The sequence below is a fragment of the Saccostrea echinata genome, unplaced genomic scaffold (assembly GCF_033153115.1).
Source record: "Saccostrea echinata isolate AGI-Se365-2 ecotype Australia unplaced genomic scaffold, CSIRO_AGI_Sech_v1 ptg000014l, whole genome shotgun sequence".
Classification (NCBI taxonomy): domain Eukaryota; kingdom Metazoa; phylum Mollusca; class Bivalvia; order Ostreida; family Ostreidae; genus Saccostrea; species Saccostrea echinata.
In genome coordinates, this window is record NW_026889763.1 from 5,203,082 (window position 1) to 5,219,900 (window position 16,819).

The window sequence follows — 16,819 nt, forward strand, 5'->3', positions numbered from 1 at the left end:
ATTTTTCTTACCGAAGAATCAAATTTGGGTTTCTTATGAAAAGTTATTTTCTCTCACATTCCACATGAAAGCATATTAATTATTATTATTTTGTGTTTGTAAAATGTAGAATTTTCTACTTGTCAAAAATAAGATTTAAATGCCTGAATGTTGAATAAATATGAAAAAAGAATTAATTGATTATTAATGAATTATAGCATATAAATACTTAAATAATATTAGATCTACAATATACCAAACGTATCACCTCTTAGTTTTTTTTTTTTGTTTTTGTTTTTTTTTTTGCAGTGTCCTATATAAAAATACAAGCTTTCATCTTCTCTAGAAAATCAAAAAAGTATTATATATATCAAGCAAAACATGGAAGGATTCCAGATACGAATTACAAAAGCAATACTTCCTCGCTTAAGTGAAAGAACTTAACTTTAAGAATTCATCATCTATCTCCTTGTTCCGAAAATTCAAACGGTTCTTAATGTTCTCTTTGAAATCCATCATATTTTACAAGGATATACATTGTAAGTATGCTTTCGTTTGAAACAAATTAAACTAGACAGCAGATAATTTTTATGTATATGAATGTTTGTAACGTATATTTTATACAATTCGCTAAGACACGACTTATATATAGCGGTATAAGTATACGGCTTTGACAAATTATAAAAATAAAGAGATTTATTCGTTTGTAGACAACATTTCTCAGATGTATCAAAGATAACATTATATATTAATGTACATTTCTCGTTGACGTCTGTGAGATTTGATATAATAATCTTCTCATAAAACACAAGGGATCAAATTGTCTGCAATTGTATGTTAACGTATAGTACATAATGATGAATAATTATAGGTGTACCACTAATTTGGCTAATAAATTCATGGAAAGAGCTGGTACTTAAACATCTGAAATGGTACCCTGATTTAATAAAGCATAGTTTCATAATGAAGGAAATATCTTATTATATTGCCCACAAAAAGGTTTGTGTAATGTTGATACGACAAGCAAAACATGGTGTATTTTAATACAGCCTCGTCATTAGCATCACATATCATGTAAAACCAATTTGTCAACGTTAATAAATATTGATTGACTCGCATATTCGAGCAGGAGAAAAAAATCTCTTTCCCTTATTGTGACAAGGTTTAGCATTAATGATTTATGAATCAAACTCCAGTGATCATTTGTACTCACATATCACATAACAGGTTTAATTTTATTTGGTGACAGAACGCCAACAACCCGCCTTCCTTTCTATTCTCCTAACATTTAAATCATATTAACCAACGATAATAATATCATTTTCACTTCTGTAAATGGGCTCACACTACAATGATTAATATCGGAAACAGCCGAAATTGTTATTTGAGCGAAGCAATGAAATATTTTGGAAGAAAAACTAAGTTAATTATTATATAACTAATTTGGCGTGTATTCGAATATGATCCGATTAGCGCCCACTGTTTTCATGTATGTGTGAATATACATTTTGGATAATGTTAGTGGTTGCTAACTGAACTTTATGACTATAAACATGAGACCGAATAATTCATAAAAGTTGTCAAAAATTATCATGAATAATTAATACTTTCCCACAGGGCTCCCTGATAGACCATCAGAGGAATGAATTTGTGGTTTCTCGATTTTCACTTCATTTCCAGTCTAACGTCTTCTCTTTGGTGTTAGAAATTATGATCATAATTTGAAAAATTAATATTGATGATTCCGAGTCCTTGTTTGACTGAGTCAGAAAAACTGATGTCCCAGAACTCTGCCAGAATTCTCTCTCATGATTCGCTACATTTTATTAGGTAATTATTATTAAAGTCAAATACAAACCTCGGTGCTAAAATTAAAGGATAGAAGAAAAAAGCAAAACAAAATCAAAAGTCTACTATAAATGATTCATTTCGTTTTTCTTTCGTTTGCTCCCGAAAATATTCCTAACATATATTGTGACGGAATAAAGGGAAATTCCAAGTACATGTATATTATATGGACGTACTTGTACGTGGTTACAGTGAATGACCCCTCTTGTCCATCCCGACTGTCTGTTGTGTAAATTTCATACATCTTTTTGGGCTGGTCTAGTAGAGGATTCATTAGCTATCAACCCAAGTTTTCATTTACATAACAAGGAGTTTTTAAAGGAACAACGGGATTACTGGCTTTTACTTTGTTGGTTTTTAAAATTAATTTTGAACGATCCATCCCCGAATGGCCTATGCATCTGTATTGTCCTTTACGAAATTTCGATTTTTTTTCGATTTAAATCGGAGCATGACATTATCCTATACAAATTTAAATTGAAAAAATACTTAAATTTGGTAAACACCCAATGCGGCATTTAAACAAAACGTACAAATTTATTTGTAAAAGATTTAAAAATTTATTTTTAAAACACAAATTTCCCTCAGACGTGGCACAGTTGTGGATGAATTTGTTTAAACTTACCTTATGGGACAAAATGCTTGCCACATGACTCATGCTTGTTGATTCAATGGAGATACAATATATTCATATAATGTACACCACACCAAAACCAAAATTCTTTACCTGACATTATATGATTGTCTACACTCCTCCCTAAATCTCCCTGATTGTATAGGTATAAGTATACACTCCTCCTTAAATCTCCCTGATTGTATAGGTATAAGTATACTAGTACACTCCTCCTTAGATCTCCCTGATTGTATAGCTATAAGTATACTATTTTCTTTAGTACACTCCTCCTTAAATCTCCCTGATTGTATAGGTATAAGTATACTAGTACACTCCTCCTTAGATCTCCCTGATTGTATAGCTATAAGTATTCTATAGTACACCCCTCCCTAAATCTCCCTGATTATATAGGTATAAGTGTACTAGTACACTCCTCCTTAAATCTCCCTGATTGTATAGGTATAAGTATACTAGTACACTTCTCCCTAAATCTCCCTGATTGTATAGGTATAAGTATACTAGTGCACTCCTCCCTAAATCTCCCTGATTGTACAGATATAAGTATACTAGTACACTCCTCCCTAAATCTCCCTGATTGTATAGGTATAAGTATACTAGTACACTCCTTAAATCTCCCTGATTGTATAGGTATAAGTATACTAGTACACTCCTCCTTAAATCTCCATGATTATATAGGTATAAGTATTCTAGTACACTCCTCCTTAAATCTCCCTGATTGTATAGGTATAAGTATACCAGTACACTCCTCCTTAAATCTCCCATATTGTATAGGTATAAGTATACTAGTACACTCCTCCTTAAATCTCCCTGATTGTATAGGTATAAGTATATATACTAGTACACTCCTCACTAAATCTCCCTGATTGTATAGGTATAAGTATACACTCCTCCCTAAATCTCCCTGGTTGTATAGGTATAAGTATACTAGTACATTCCTCCTTAAATCTCCCTGATTGTATAGGTATAAGTATACTAGTACACTCCTCCTTAAATCTCCCTGATTGTATAGGTATAAGTATACTAGTACATTCCTCCTTAAATCTCCCTGATTGTATAGCTATAAGTATACTAGTACACTCCTCCTTAAATCTCCCTGATTGTATAGCTATAAGTATACACTCCTCCCTAAATCTCCCTGATTGTATAGGTATAAGGATACTAGTACACTCCTCCTTAAATCTCCCTGATTATATAGCTGTAAGTATACTAGTGTACTACTCCTTAAATCTCCCTGATTGTATAGCTATAAGTATACTAGTACACTCCTCCTTAAATCTCCCTGATTGTATAGGTATAAGTATACTAGTACACTCCTCCTTAAATTTCCCTGATTGTATAGGTATAAGTATACACTCCTCCCTAAATCTCCCTGATTGTATAGGTATAAGTATACTAGTACACTCCTCCTTAAATCTCCCTGATTGTATAGGTATAAGTATACTAGTACACTCCTCCTTAAATCTCCCTGATTATATAGCTATAAGTATACTAGTACACTCCTCCTTAAATCTCCCTGATTGTATAGGTATAAGTATACTAGTACACTCCTCCTTAAATCTCCCTGATTGTATAGGTATAAGTATTCTAGTACACTCCTCCTTAAATCTCCCTGATTGTATAGGTATAAGTATACTAGTACACTCCTCCTTAAATCTCCGAGTACTCTGGTCAGTATGGAAAAAAATCGTCTGTGCATGCATGGTCAACTATTTATCGAAAAAGTGAAAAATTCTTTTGAGCAAAAATACTAATGATAAACCACATTTCAAGTTCTTCATATATATATAGTAGTATATTGCAGGTGCTTTTGTTTATTTTTACTCTTTGGAATATTTTAGATATTTACCTATAATAGAAAGACAAAAATGCTCAATTCCAGACCTCATCAAAACGGATTTGCTTGACAAAAGTGTTTATTAGTATGAAAAGGATGCTAAACTACACTTCAATATTGACAAAATTATTATCATAGAAAAAAGAGGCCCAAGGGCCTTAACGGTCACCTGAATATAATGCATCCTGTAAAGGGTCTACAGGAGTATAAAATTAAACAAAATAAATTAGATAAAGTTATGTTGCCCAAAAACAAGAAAAGTACAGTAGGGCAATCAGGGATCAACAAAATAGTTAACGTTATAGTCTTGTACTCACCTACAACTCATAAAGTAGATTTATTTACTTTCCTGAACTAGTACACTTATACCTATAATTCAGTCGTTCCAGATAGGATACTGAAAATGTTCAAAAGTTTACGACCGACACAGGATGCACGATGACGGAGGAAAACAGAAATCAATAGGTCACTTGAATACTTCAGGTGACTTTAAAATTGCATATCAATTTTTACATTAATAAAGTGTTCTAAAACAAATCAATTCAAGAAAAAAAAAACACTCGAAAGCAAAATTTCCCAATCCCTTGAATCATTGGCGAGAATTTTTTCCCTACAAATTGTGTTTTCGTACTTTTAAGTTTATTATCATGAGTATAGAACTTAACGTTAATATACTGGAGTCATTCGTATATCCATCGCGTTAAATTCTTTTATCAGCGTGTAAACGAAGAGTATTTTCTCAGTTAAAGCGAACAAAGAAAATAACTCTCTCGAGAACATTGGAAAGTAATTGATCCAATACTCTTTTTATCAGTTAGAAAATCCTGTATCGGATAGCACCTTAGAATGCAGTCAAAGTGTCTTAGAGAATTCAGAAGACACCGAAAGCTTGGTGTAATTCTATTAGCATTCCGGATAATCAAATGAAATCCGATTAATGTTTTATTGTCGAAGAAATGGTTGAGTATACTTAGTGATAAAATCGCGCCTTGGGTTTCGTTTGGAAAGCTAATTACCTTTTTAAATGTTGTAATTTTGTGTAAAATGCACAGGTTAAACAGCGATTTTAGTATCCTAATGCAATCAGATTGTCGTATTTGTAATGAAATGAAACAAAGCCTGACCACGGCACAATATAATGGCTTTTTCCAAGAGTGCGTCTTTTTACTGGCAGAATTACCACAAGAAAACAGTTCATTGTTGTTCTGCCGAGAGAAATTGAATCACGCCGTCAAATCGACAGCTTCAAAAGATATATGTAAATCTCGAGATTTCAAGGAAACATTTAAATATTTTTTGAAAACGCGAACTGAAATCGAAAATAAATCATTTCAATAACAGACGATAATATCAATATGATTTTATAGTCTGTAGAATCTTAAACAAAGCTTATATGGATCGAGGCGATTCTGCCATAAGCTTTCATCTTCATTTATTCGGACAATTTTGCATGGGCCAAATCCGTCCTGAATTATAAAACATTACATAAAAACATAACTGTTCCTAGACCAAAGATGTTTCAAGTTAAAAAAAAACAGAGTGATATCTGTTCTATTAATTTGTGTTGTATGATTTTTTTCTATTTTTAACCTTGAATTTTCCCTTTAATATGAGAGAGAGAGAGAGAGAGAGAGAGAGAGAGAGAGAGAGAGAGAGAGAGAGAGAGAGAATATAATTGCTGAATGATAAGATTGTATTATTTTCTAATCATTTTAGAAAAAGGTCCGGTGTCAACTACACCTGAAGTTGTCATCTAGGAGTCGGACAAACTCAGGGTACTTTTAACGTTTAGAGGAACCTTACCTACATGTAGGGTATACATGTAGTCCTATCATTAATTTAGTATATCATATAAAGGAGGAATTTTAATTATGACCCTTTATTTACTTAACAAAACTCAAATACTCAAACTCAGATTTATTAAAAACTCCTTAAACTTTGCGAATTGTCAGGCAAAATTAATGCAGTATTCAACAAGATGGCGCCCATAGCAACATCAAAACAAAACCATACACTAGTATATATCTGAATTTGAGCATAAAAGGAAAATAGTACATGTTTATACTTATAACTGAAATCATTCTTAATTACAATGGTAAAATTGACACTTGATCTAGGACAAGTAAAGGCAACTAATCCTGCCTTTGAACTCCATTTTAATTACATAACTTCTTTTATATGTGTCAATCCAACTGGGTGAATTTGGTACAATATAACAATTCATATAAACTCGTATAAATATTTCAAATAAAATTTCAAGTCACATTGATATCACCAGACTGAGGTATAAATATTATTAAGACTCATCAACATCGTCTACATGCAAAAAATACTATCATCAATCATGGCTTCCATGTCCCAAGATTCTCTGCCTTTCTGCGAAGTATGGACGTGTAAAGTCGATACGCGTACGGATCTAATTCTCTGGAGGGCGTCGGATGCACGCGACGGATATTATTGATAGAGTAGATGTTACTAACATTCGGGGTACTTTTACCCTGTATTCTACTGGACTGCAGAGGGGATATGAATCCTTGCCTAGATTGTTCCCAGTTCACAGAGGTAGATGTCGTAAAATCTAAGTCTTCAAGTGTTAACCGAGTTTGGTTGCTTCTCTGCGTTATTGGCGATTCGTTCAGTGTTCCTCGCGGAGAATCGTTTGCAAGTTTATAGAAAGTTCTGTCTAAAAAGCGAGGAGACACGTATGTAAGCTTTTTATGTTTTTTGGAGGTATTTTGGTCTACTTAAATCAATTATATATGCTACGGTTGCTATAGCCAAAAGAACAATAACTACCAAGTTGATGAACCATACAGCTCTCAGATATGTTGATGTAGGTATGGTGCAAGTGACAACACTTTGTATACCGAAAGTAGCCGTGCTATACAGACAAATAAATTTGTCTCGGAAAATTTCGAATCCAAAATTTTTATGAATAAGTATAAAACCGACGACCCATCCACAAAGTATGACAACCATACACACCCATTTAACAATGAAAGAGATAAATGTAGAGCGTACACGTGCAGTTAGACAATATATATAAAACTGCAGGAAGTTGTCCAGATGATTGTGAAGAGTACCAGACACAGTCACGTGACTTCCTCTGTCATAACGACCGTAAGCGTCTGTTAAACACCTGACGTGATCTAGCAGAGAACTGACATCATCGTTAACTCCACGCCCATAGCACCAATACCAAAGAATTATGGGTAAGAGGACGCTCGCGGCTTCCGTTATGAGGAGAATAGGGAATAGTTTATGCGGAAGTCTGTTTTCCGGATACCATGTTTTGCTATGGTTTACAGCCTCTGTAAAATCTATCCAGCAGAATTCCTCCGCCTGGCTTATTCTTGTAGAAATACTGGACGCAGGATAAGCAAAACACTTTATTTTGTCAACTGTATAAAAACAATATGCATTTATTGTATGATAGTGAGGGACATACACTGAATATTTGATGACTCAAGAAAAATAATATTCAGGCCCTGGGAATATAATTTTTCTTGGGTGAATAAATCTTCACATCCCTTACAATCAAGCAAAAAAATGTTGATTATTCTAGAATGTTTCAATGAGGATTAAAGACTTACTTAATATCGACGGATTTAGGTTTAGTCAACGTTGTGTATCATACAAAAATAAATTTTTCTTTAGATTGCCATTTTTCAACACTTACCCAGGAATAACATTGCAAGACCGATGACTCCAAGACAAAAAAGAACGGGTGAAAAAATATACTTCACGAACTTGTCTAGATAAACCTCTGTTGTCGGATGTTTGTCTTCCCCCGAAGTACAGCTTCCACACATTGTTATAGTTCAAGACACTATAAATAAAATTTTGTTTTTCGATTTTACACTTTCGGAAAGAAAGTGCACCTAATATGGAAACGGGGTATGTTATTTAGGTATGAAGGAGGGATGATTTATGTTTAATTGAAAGGTGTATTCGACCTCCAGGACTCCGTGTTTTCGTGATAACATTTCCACGTATGAATAGAACTCTTTTTAGTAATTATCATTAAACCTACAAGTTTGGTGAGATTAATGCTGAAAAGCGGAATATTAATGACTCAATAGGTAGACCTATCAGGAGTTGTCTTTCCTTAAACCAGGTCAGAGAGGGGATGCACGTCTAACCAAAAAAGACAAACAAACTGGATATGGAGGGTGGGTTAGGACAATATTATTTTTTAAAACAAAGTTTATAAGTGTGTGCTAGACCTTTAACCTTTTAGTCAATGCGGAGATCTAAAGAAGGGGGTCCAGACCCCCCCCCCCTTGAATTTGCGGAGTTATTATGTATAAATAGTAAAGTACATTGTAGCTTAAAAATGACCCTGGACCCCTAGAAAACGCGGACTCCTCTTTTTTAAAGTTAGTAGGAAGAGTCATACAAATGAAGCTTAATGAATGAAGGAAAGCGCCCCCCCCCCCCCTCCAAACGGATCAAATTCTAAACGGTTGGGGAAGGAAATGAATTTACTTTTTTTTTTAATTTTTGCTTGTCAATAAATTTCTGGATGGGATTTTTGGACTTTTTGGGCTGGGATAGAACCCCCCACCCCCACCCCGGAAAAACTCCTGGATCCTCACCTTCAGTCAGATAAACTCAGGGTTATAGTCACTGTTTACGCATTATATATTCATCATAATAATCTATAACCGAAACCGATCCAAAGCATATGCCCCCTCTATGTCCAAAGAGATATAACTCTGGAGGAAATTTGATTAAATTTGAAGATTTGCAATTTCAGAAGTTTGTTGGTTTTTATGCACCCGTAATCGAAGATTCGGGGGTATATAGTTTTTGGCCTGTCCGTCCGTCTGTCTGTCTAGCTGTTTGTCTGTTTGTCCGCAAAAACTTTAACTTTGCCCATAACTTTTGATTGGTTGGAGCTATGGCTTTCATATTTCACAGGTGTATTCATTGTGATAAAACCTTTCTTTGGGTACCAACATATTTGACCTCTTGGCCTTGAAGTTTGACCCCACTTTTGCAAAAAATTACCCAACTTTAACCTTGACCATAACCTTTGAATAGTTGATGTTAGGGTTTTCATATTTCACATGTATATTCATCCTGAGAAGACCTTTCCATGGGTATAAATATTTTTGACCTTGACCTTAGAGCTTGATTCACTTTTAAAAAACTTTAACCTTGGTCATAACTTTTGAACAGTTAGTACTACGGCTTTCAAATTTCACAGATATATTCCTTGTGAAAATATCCTCTTTAGATGCCAACAATATTGAACTTGACCTTGGAGTTTGTCCTACTTTAGAAAAACTTTAACATTTGCCATATTTTGAACAGTTGGTGCTAGGGCTTTTATATTTTGCATGTATATTTCTTACGACAAGGTCTTCCCTTGCATACCATTAATTTTGTCCCTTTGACCTTGACCTTGGAGTTAGACCTACTTTTAGAAAACATTAACCATGACCGTAATTTTTGAATTGTTGCTGCTTGCGTTTTCATATTTACAGAAGTCGATTCTTTGGGTAACAACATTTTTTATCTCACGACCTTGACCTTGGAGTTTGACTTGCATTTGAGAAACTAATTATCGCCATAAGCTGCCATACGGGGGCATCAGTGTTTTACAAACACATCTTGTTTTTAATTGTCACGCAAGAAAATAACGCTCTTCCTGTTTCTTTTCAATTTCACTCCGAGATTCACTCTGCAATCCTTAATTGTCATAAAAATCAAAACTTTATTAATTTGCGATTCATTTTTTCCCAATATATAAGTGACATTTGTATTAAAAATATTGCTTTCATTAAATGAATAGGATCGAACAGCGACTCCCCAGATCAAGATACATGTATATAATTATTAAATTACACTTAAGTATCAAATACCAGTACGTAAAATAGGTCATCAGTTAATGTGTATAGAATAACTGAAGCTAATGATCAAGTAACTAAATATACCTGGTAATTTAATGAACTCTTAAATTTGTCTACTTCCTATCAGGAGATTATCTGTGTTTCCTACTTTTACTTATATTTCACATTAAATTTAGGAATCAATATACTTTTTTTGAATCCTTATACTTGTGAATAGAATTTTTACAAAAGAGAGAAAAAGTTTTATAAATTTTTTAAATTTATTTTTCGAACGTGTTCAGTAAAGCATGAAATGTAAAAAGCTCGTCTTTGACGGGGAACCTTAGAAGACCCGTACCCGTGGTCACGCTTTGATGATTTGATTGTACTACAAGCAGTAGAAGCCATTGATCTACAAAACCCACCGCTAGGATTTACACTAAACATGTACAAATGGCTTCCAAAATTAATGTTAGCATAACACACCATTCATTAACTATGAAAAAAAAAATACACATCCTTTTTTGATAAACTTTATGTATATAAGATAAAAGTTTTCAAGAAATAAAAATAAACTCAAATATCCTTTCTTGTGGTAACAGATTTGTGTTGATCTGTTATCAATGATGTTATTCTGTAAATATGTATATCGGTGATTTTAGTTATGATTATCACAATTCAATCAAATCTTTCTACAAACCTTGAAAGATTTCACATATAATCCTCTAATAAGGGAAATAAAGAACGAATAAATGAATGAATGAATGGCGGGTATCATAATTATATGATAAGAAGGGCTATGTAGCATTAATTAATTACTCGATCTTTTCACTTGATATTTATGCACATAAATGGTTACATTACATGTAGTTTGGATTTATCAGTAATATTTATGCACATTAAAAGTTATATTAGTGTGAATTTATCAGCACATTTTACCTAAAAAATGCGTTAAATTTTACAATTCTCACTTGCTTTGCTTGTCTTTTTCTCAAGCAAAGGGTGGTAAATCTAAGTGTGCATAATCAAGCTTTTAAATATAAGTTCACAATATAAACAAGGGAGAGGAAAAAATTAATCCCATAATTTTATGACAAAATGCGAACGCAGACTTTCTCATTTATTAGCTGAACATCAAAACTAATGCGGCTTTTTATGAATGCGAATCAAACATAATAAATACCAAAAAAAAAAAAAGTAATTATACAAATTGTTGTACTGCCTCTGTCCAAAATTTTATGTTCATCATTACTTATAAGAAACCAAATGAAAATTAAACTTTCAAAAGAAATTGTTTCCATCTATATCTTACAACACTAGTTGTCAGATATTTTAATATTTAGCCTCGAGTGTAAATAGATATACATGTACTAGATAATTCTGAAGTAAAACAGAGAACATTAAGGCTTTTCTAGAGTTTGCCACAAACTCCGCTGTTTGTAAAAACAGGTCTTTGTAAAATCTCTTAACTTCGCCCCAATCCGACCCTTCCTTCCGTAACTAAAAGATGTGCAAACTGCATGCAGTGACCTTGATTCAAGTTTCTTAGTATGTAAGAGATAAAAGTCGGAACAGCTTTTTTTCTTCTGAATAATCCGATCCTGATCAGGGCAGAGTGACGTATAAATATGGGAACTTAATGTGTAAACATATAATTATGTGTATAATTATTGTTTGCACTGTATAGCAATATTTCAAAGAATTAAAATTATTTGCTCACAATGAAGATGCCTAGGTTCTGTGAAAATACTGCAAAACTGATAAAAGAGTGCAATTAATAGACTCTCGTCATAAAAAAAAAATACTGGTGATAATGATTTCATAATTTAAGATAAAAAAATTAAACTACTTAGTATTTTCTCAGATACTATATCACATAAACAATTCACATTTTGATCTGAATTTTTGTAAATTTATTTTTTAAAATATACAATGACTCTGAATGCCAATGATGATTTTACATATTTCTTAATTTTTTTATTTTACACCCCAACTATATTGCCTTTTTAACTGTGTAATTAACTTATCGATAAAACAAACATCTAATCAATTTTTAATTATTGTTTTTACAAAGGAATTATCAAATTCACTTCGCCTTAAAACTTTTTAACATTACTTATCTGTATTCTAAAATTCTTGTCTGAAGTCTGATACCTCTCCTTGGTCCAGATTTGCTACTTCGGTTCTATTTTGATCTAACCTTGATCTAAGAGTGTAGTTCCAGAAAAACGCAAACTTCTTAACTATCTAACCAAAATTATTCCCTTTTTGTACATTTGACTTGATAATATGAGACTGTCATACGGAAACGACGTTAAATATCGGTCGTCGGCGCATGCACCATACTTAGTTAGCGATGTTTTTTAATTACAAGATAAAAGGGAAATTTAATGTGACAAAGTTTTCATAAATAAAAACTTTTTGACCGTTGGCACTGATGTGAGAAAATTCATTAATTTGACATCGTCATATATTCGCTCAGTATCTCGTTATTTTCGGCAAATGATGAAATAATCACTTCTTTGCTATCCATGCTAATGGGGAAATTTAATGTGACAAAGTTTACATAAACAAAAACTTTTTGACCATTGGCACTGATGTGAAAAAATTCATTAATTTGACATCGTCTAAAGGGTTTTAAATATCAGTCGGCGGCACGCGGAATTTTAGTCAGCGATGTATTATAATTTGTTTATTACCAAATAAAAGGAAAATTTAATGCAACAAAATTTACGTAGATTAATAACTCTATGCTCTTTGGTACTTATGTGTAAAAATACATTACTTTGACATCATAAATGGCAATATTATATGACGTTATATCCACAAACATTTCTGCAAGATAAAACATAGTGACGTCGGGCGGTAATTAATGCGGCGCACCAAGTTACCACTCATTGCTGTGTTATATAAGCTCAAGGATCGACACTCGTTTAGACAAGGAAATTCGAACCGAAGTTGATGTACGGCTCGTGGATATGGTTACATCCAAATATGACAGACTGATAATTTTCATCGGACAAAATGTTTCTGAGTTGAAGCATGAAAGGAATGAAAAAGATCATTGCCTACTTTGAAGACTTCATTTTACCCTACAAAATTCTAGAATCCAGGAACTTCCGGGAGTCCTTGATCTCCTGCCTAATCCGCTGACGCCCCCATTCCTCCCACCCAGACCTCATATCCTGGATTATGTTTATGCAACATTGACGAATTACCCACAATTCTTTTGACGTTTCAGTCAAAGATTTAATATGCGATATTCAATCTACATTTCTTCTTTCATAAACTTGTTGCCCATTTGGTTATTGCGAATCCTTGGTACCACCTATAAAATTGCCACATTACAATCCTTATTCGTCATATATTCGCTCAGTATCTCGTTATTTTCGGCAAATGATGAAATAATCACTTCTTTGCTATCCATGCTACATGTTCAGATTTGAAAATTTAAAATAAAATTTAGAACTCGGTTGTACCCTCAAATTGCAGTCGAAGCTGGAAGATGGATTAGTACAGAAAACAATTTAAGCCATGTCCTATATGTGATAGAACTTTTGGAGTGAAGAATTTCACTTTGTAATGGGGTGTCCAGTTTTATTTAACATTTTTTTTTTTTTTTTTTTTTTTTTTTTTTTTTAGAAAATCTATTGATAAGAAATATTTTACAAATGTAAAAGCTTAAAAAAATTGAGGTTCTTATGTCTTCCACAGATGTTGCTTAATCAACAATGTATTAAAATTATATAAATAAAAACACAACAATAATAATGACATATCTTACGTAAAACCCTATAACATGTACATTTAAAATAATGGCTGTAATGCTCTTCTCTCTTTCTGCAAAAGGGGGGGGGGGCTAGACGAGTTTATATAAACTACATGTATGTCGCAGTCAGGCACTATGAAAAAAGTTACTTTCAAAAGAACCTTTAAATTCTAATGAATTCTTTTATTCAATAACTGTACATCAAGTTCTGGGCACGTTAACACACTTTATGTGCTATTAGCTAGAGTTTTAAGGTAAGGGTGTTTAATTAATAAATTTGTTTTCCTGTCCCCCCTTTTTTTCTAGATCGTGTAGTTTTGTATAATCAGAGTTCCCATAATTATTGCCAAGAAGAAAATGTATTTGTTCATCAAGTATTTTTCTCTATGGAAGAATTTGAGACTATTTGAATATTAAAACGAACAACTTTGAGAATGGAAAAAGGTACAAAATAAAGAAACTCATCATTTTTCAGAATAATTGGAATCACGGAATTCTATTTTTTTTAAATTCCTAGATATTTTAATGTTTTATCAGATGAAGTAAATGAAATATATTATGCTGAAGTAATTCGTGATTGCTCAAACCTTCTCTGTTGTTTATACTTTATCCTCTAAATCTTCACAAGTATAACGAATCTTTAATCTGAGTAAAAGATAAATGGGAATCTTACAAGAATTCACCAAGAATTATCTTTTTCCTAATCTTTAGACTCTTTGAAAAAATGTGTTTATCTGTCTAAGATGAACCAGTTGAAAATGAGAATCTTTGATCCGCCGCGTCTCGCCGATACCTTGCGTCATAAGGTCGCCACTTCAAAAAGTGTGCATTGCATTTCAAAACACCTGTCCGACGAAGCCTCTTTCAAAGGGCACCGACAAACTCCTAGTATTTAAACCCGAACATAAGTAGATTCGCCATTATTCTGAAATCATACCACACGAAGAATGTCTTCCACTAAAGTTGTCCAGTTAGCAGATAAGTTAGAACACTCTGAGAGGTTGTTCCAGAGGGCCTGCCTCCAGATAGTCATGCTGAACGAGCGCCTCTCTTCCACTAGCAGACGATATCGCATGGCGCATGCGTCCGGTCGGCGTTCCTTCCGGTACACACTGCGACTTAAACTAGCGGTGATTGAGGGGCTGCGCAATGTCTACTACGAGTTCGCCACCATGAAAGCCCAGGAGATGCAGCAATTCAGAAACGAGGTGATAATGGAAAATGACCAGCCTCCAGAAAATGACGATGTCATAGTCCAGTGATACGACATACAGTCTTCACTGACTAACTCCTTAAAAGGCTCTTTTCAGAGCCACTCAAATTTTAAGAAAAGATTGCCGACTTTTGTAACATAAAGTATTATAATTCGGGCATATGGAATTTTAAATTACTTGGAAACCATTTAATCCTTGATTTTTTTCTACATTATAAAATCCCTTTTTGGGATTTTTTTTATTATTATATAATTTATTTATTTATTTTAATTTTACCAAAACTCCAATCGAACTAGGAAAACTTCTTTTCATTGAGATAGTAAACATCTCAAAGAGCCTCGCATAAAAAATGAAAAGAACAGGGCTTGACGGACTGGAAGTGAATATAACTTTTTACATTCAGTTTTTTTTTATTTGTCTAGATAAACACATCGCCTCAAGCCACGGTCTTAAGTCAGAACATACATGTAGCTACATGTACATCCAGAATATGGGAGAACATGCGCGGATATAGAGGGGGGGGGGGGTTTGCAGAGTTATATAAAGTATATACTGAAGCAAATAAAAAGACTTTGGACCCCCCCCCCCCCCGAAAATGTGGATCCCACCATCACCACCTCGAAATAGGTTTGGGAAATGGATTTTACTTTGTTTTTGCTTGTCAAGAAATTTTCTGGGTTTAATACGGTTGGGGAGGAGAATATATATAGTTTTTTTTGGCTTGTCAAGAAATATTTGGGTTAGAATTTTTTTTGACTTGGATGGACCCCCTGGAAAAAATTCCTGGATCAGCGCCTGGAGAAGATCTTACATTTTGATCGGTGTTTGCGACAATGAGATAAAATTTTTTATAAGTAGTAAGAAAGAAAAGTTTGATTTCCATTTAATTTAAATTCTACTGAGTTAATGATTTTTAAAATAACGTGCATGTAGCTGTAAAAAAGAATGTGCAGAAATCTGATTTGACTTTGACTTAATGGTCTCAGCACAACCTTCATCCAAGGTCATTCTTAAGGTGAAGCTCAAGGCAGATTGTGTTCTGGTCAATGTTTTATAAATACGAGGATTGTCCCAGAAAATAAAAACCGCGAACATTTTCAATATTGTTTGTTCTTTAATATTTTAAGTTAAAAACTGGCATGCACAATAATCAACATTTTTTATACTATACAGAAATTTTGATTAAATTTCTCTGTAAATAAAATATCGGAACTAACATAATTGCCGTCTACGCAACACCGGTGACGTCAAACCTAGACACAGGTGTGAAGAACTGTACATACAGGTGTGCATATCCGACCCCAAACAAATTCTGACCAGAAAAGCTTTCATGTTTGACACAGGTAATAAAAGTAAAAAATAAAGTCTTTCAAATGTAGTTTGAACCAGTCAAAAAATGTCATTAAATTCATTAGAAATGAGCGTAAATGAACAGTTTTGAGAAATACAAAAGAAATCCATAATAATTATACTGCATAGGGATCTCAAATAAATGATTGATAGATTTATAACACATGGTAAATTGTTATTCAATATGGATATAAATAACCATTTCGTAAAACGTGTATAGAAATGGACACAATAGAAAACAGGTTTTATTTTTGCGAAAGTACAAAAGTATTTTTGACTGCTTTTTTGAACTGGTGGAATAGTTTATTTATATTTTATCTCAGATCGATCTTTCATGTCAAAATGTGGATATTT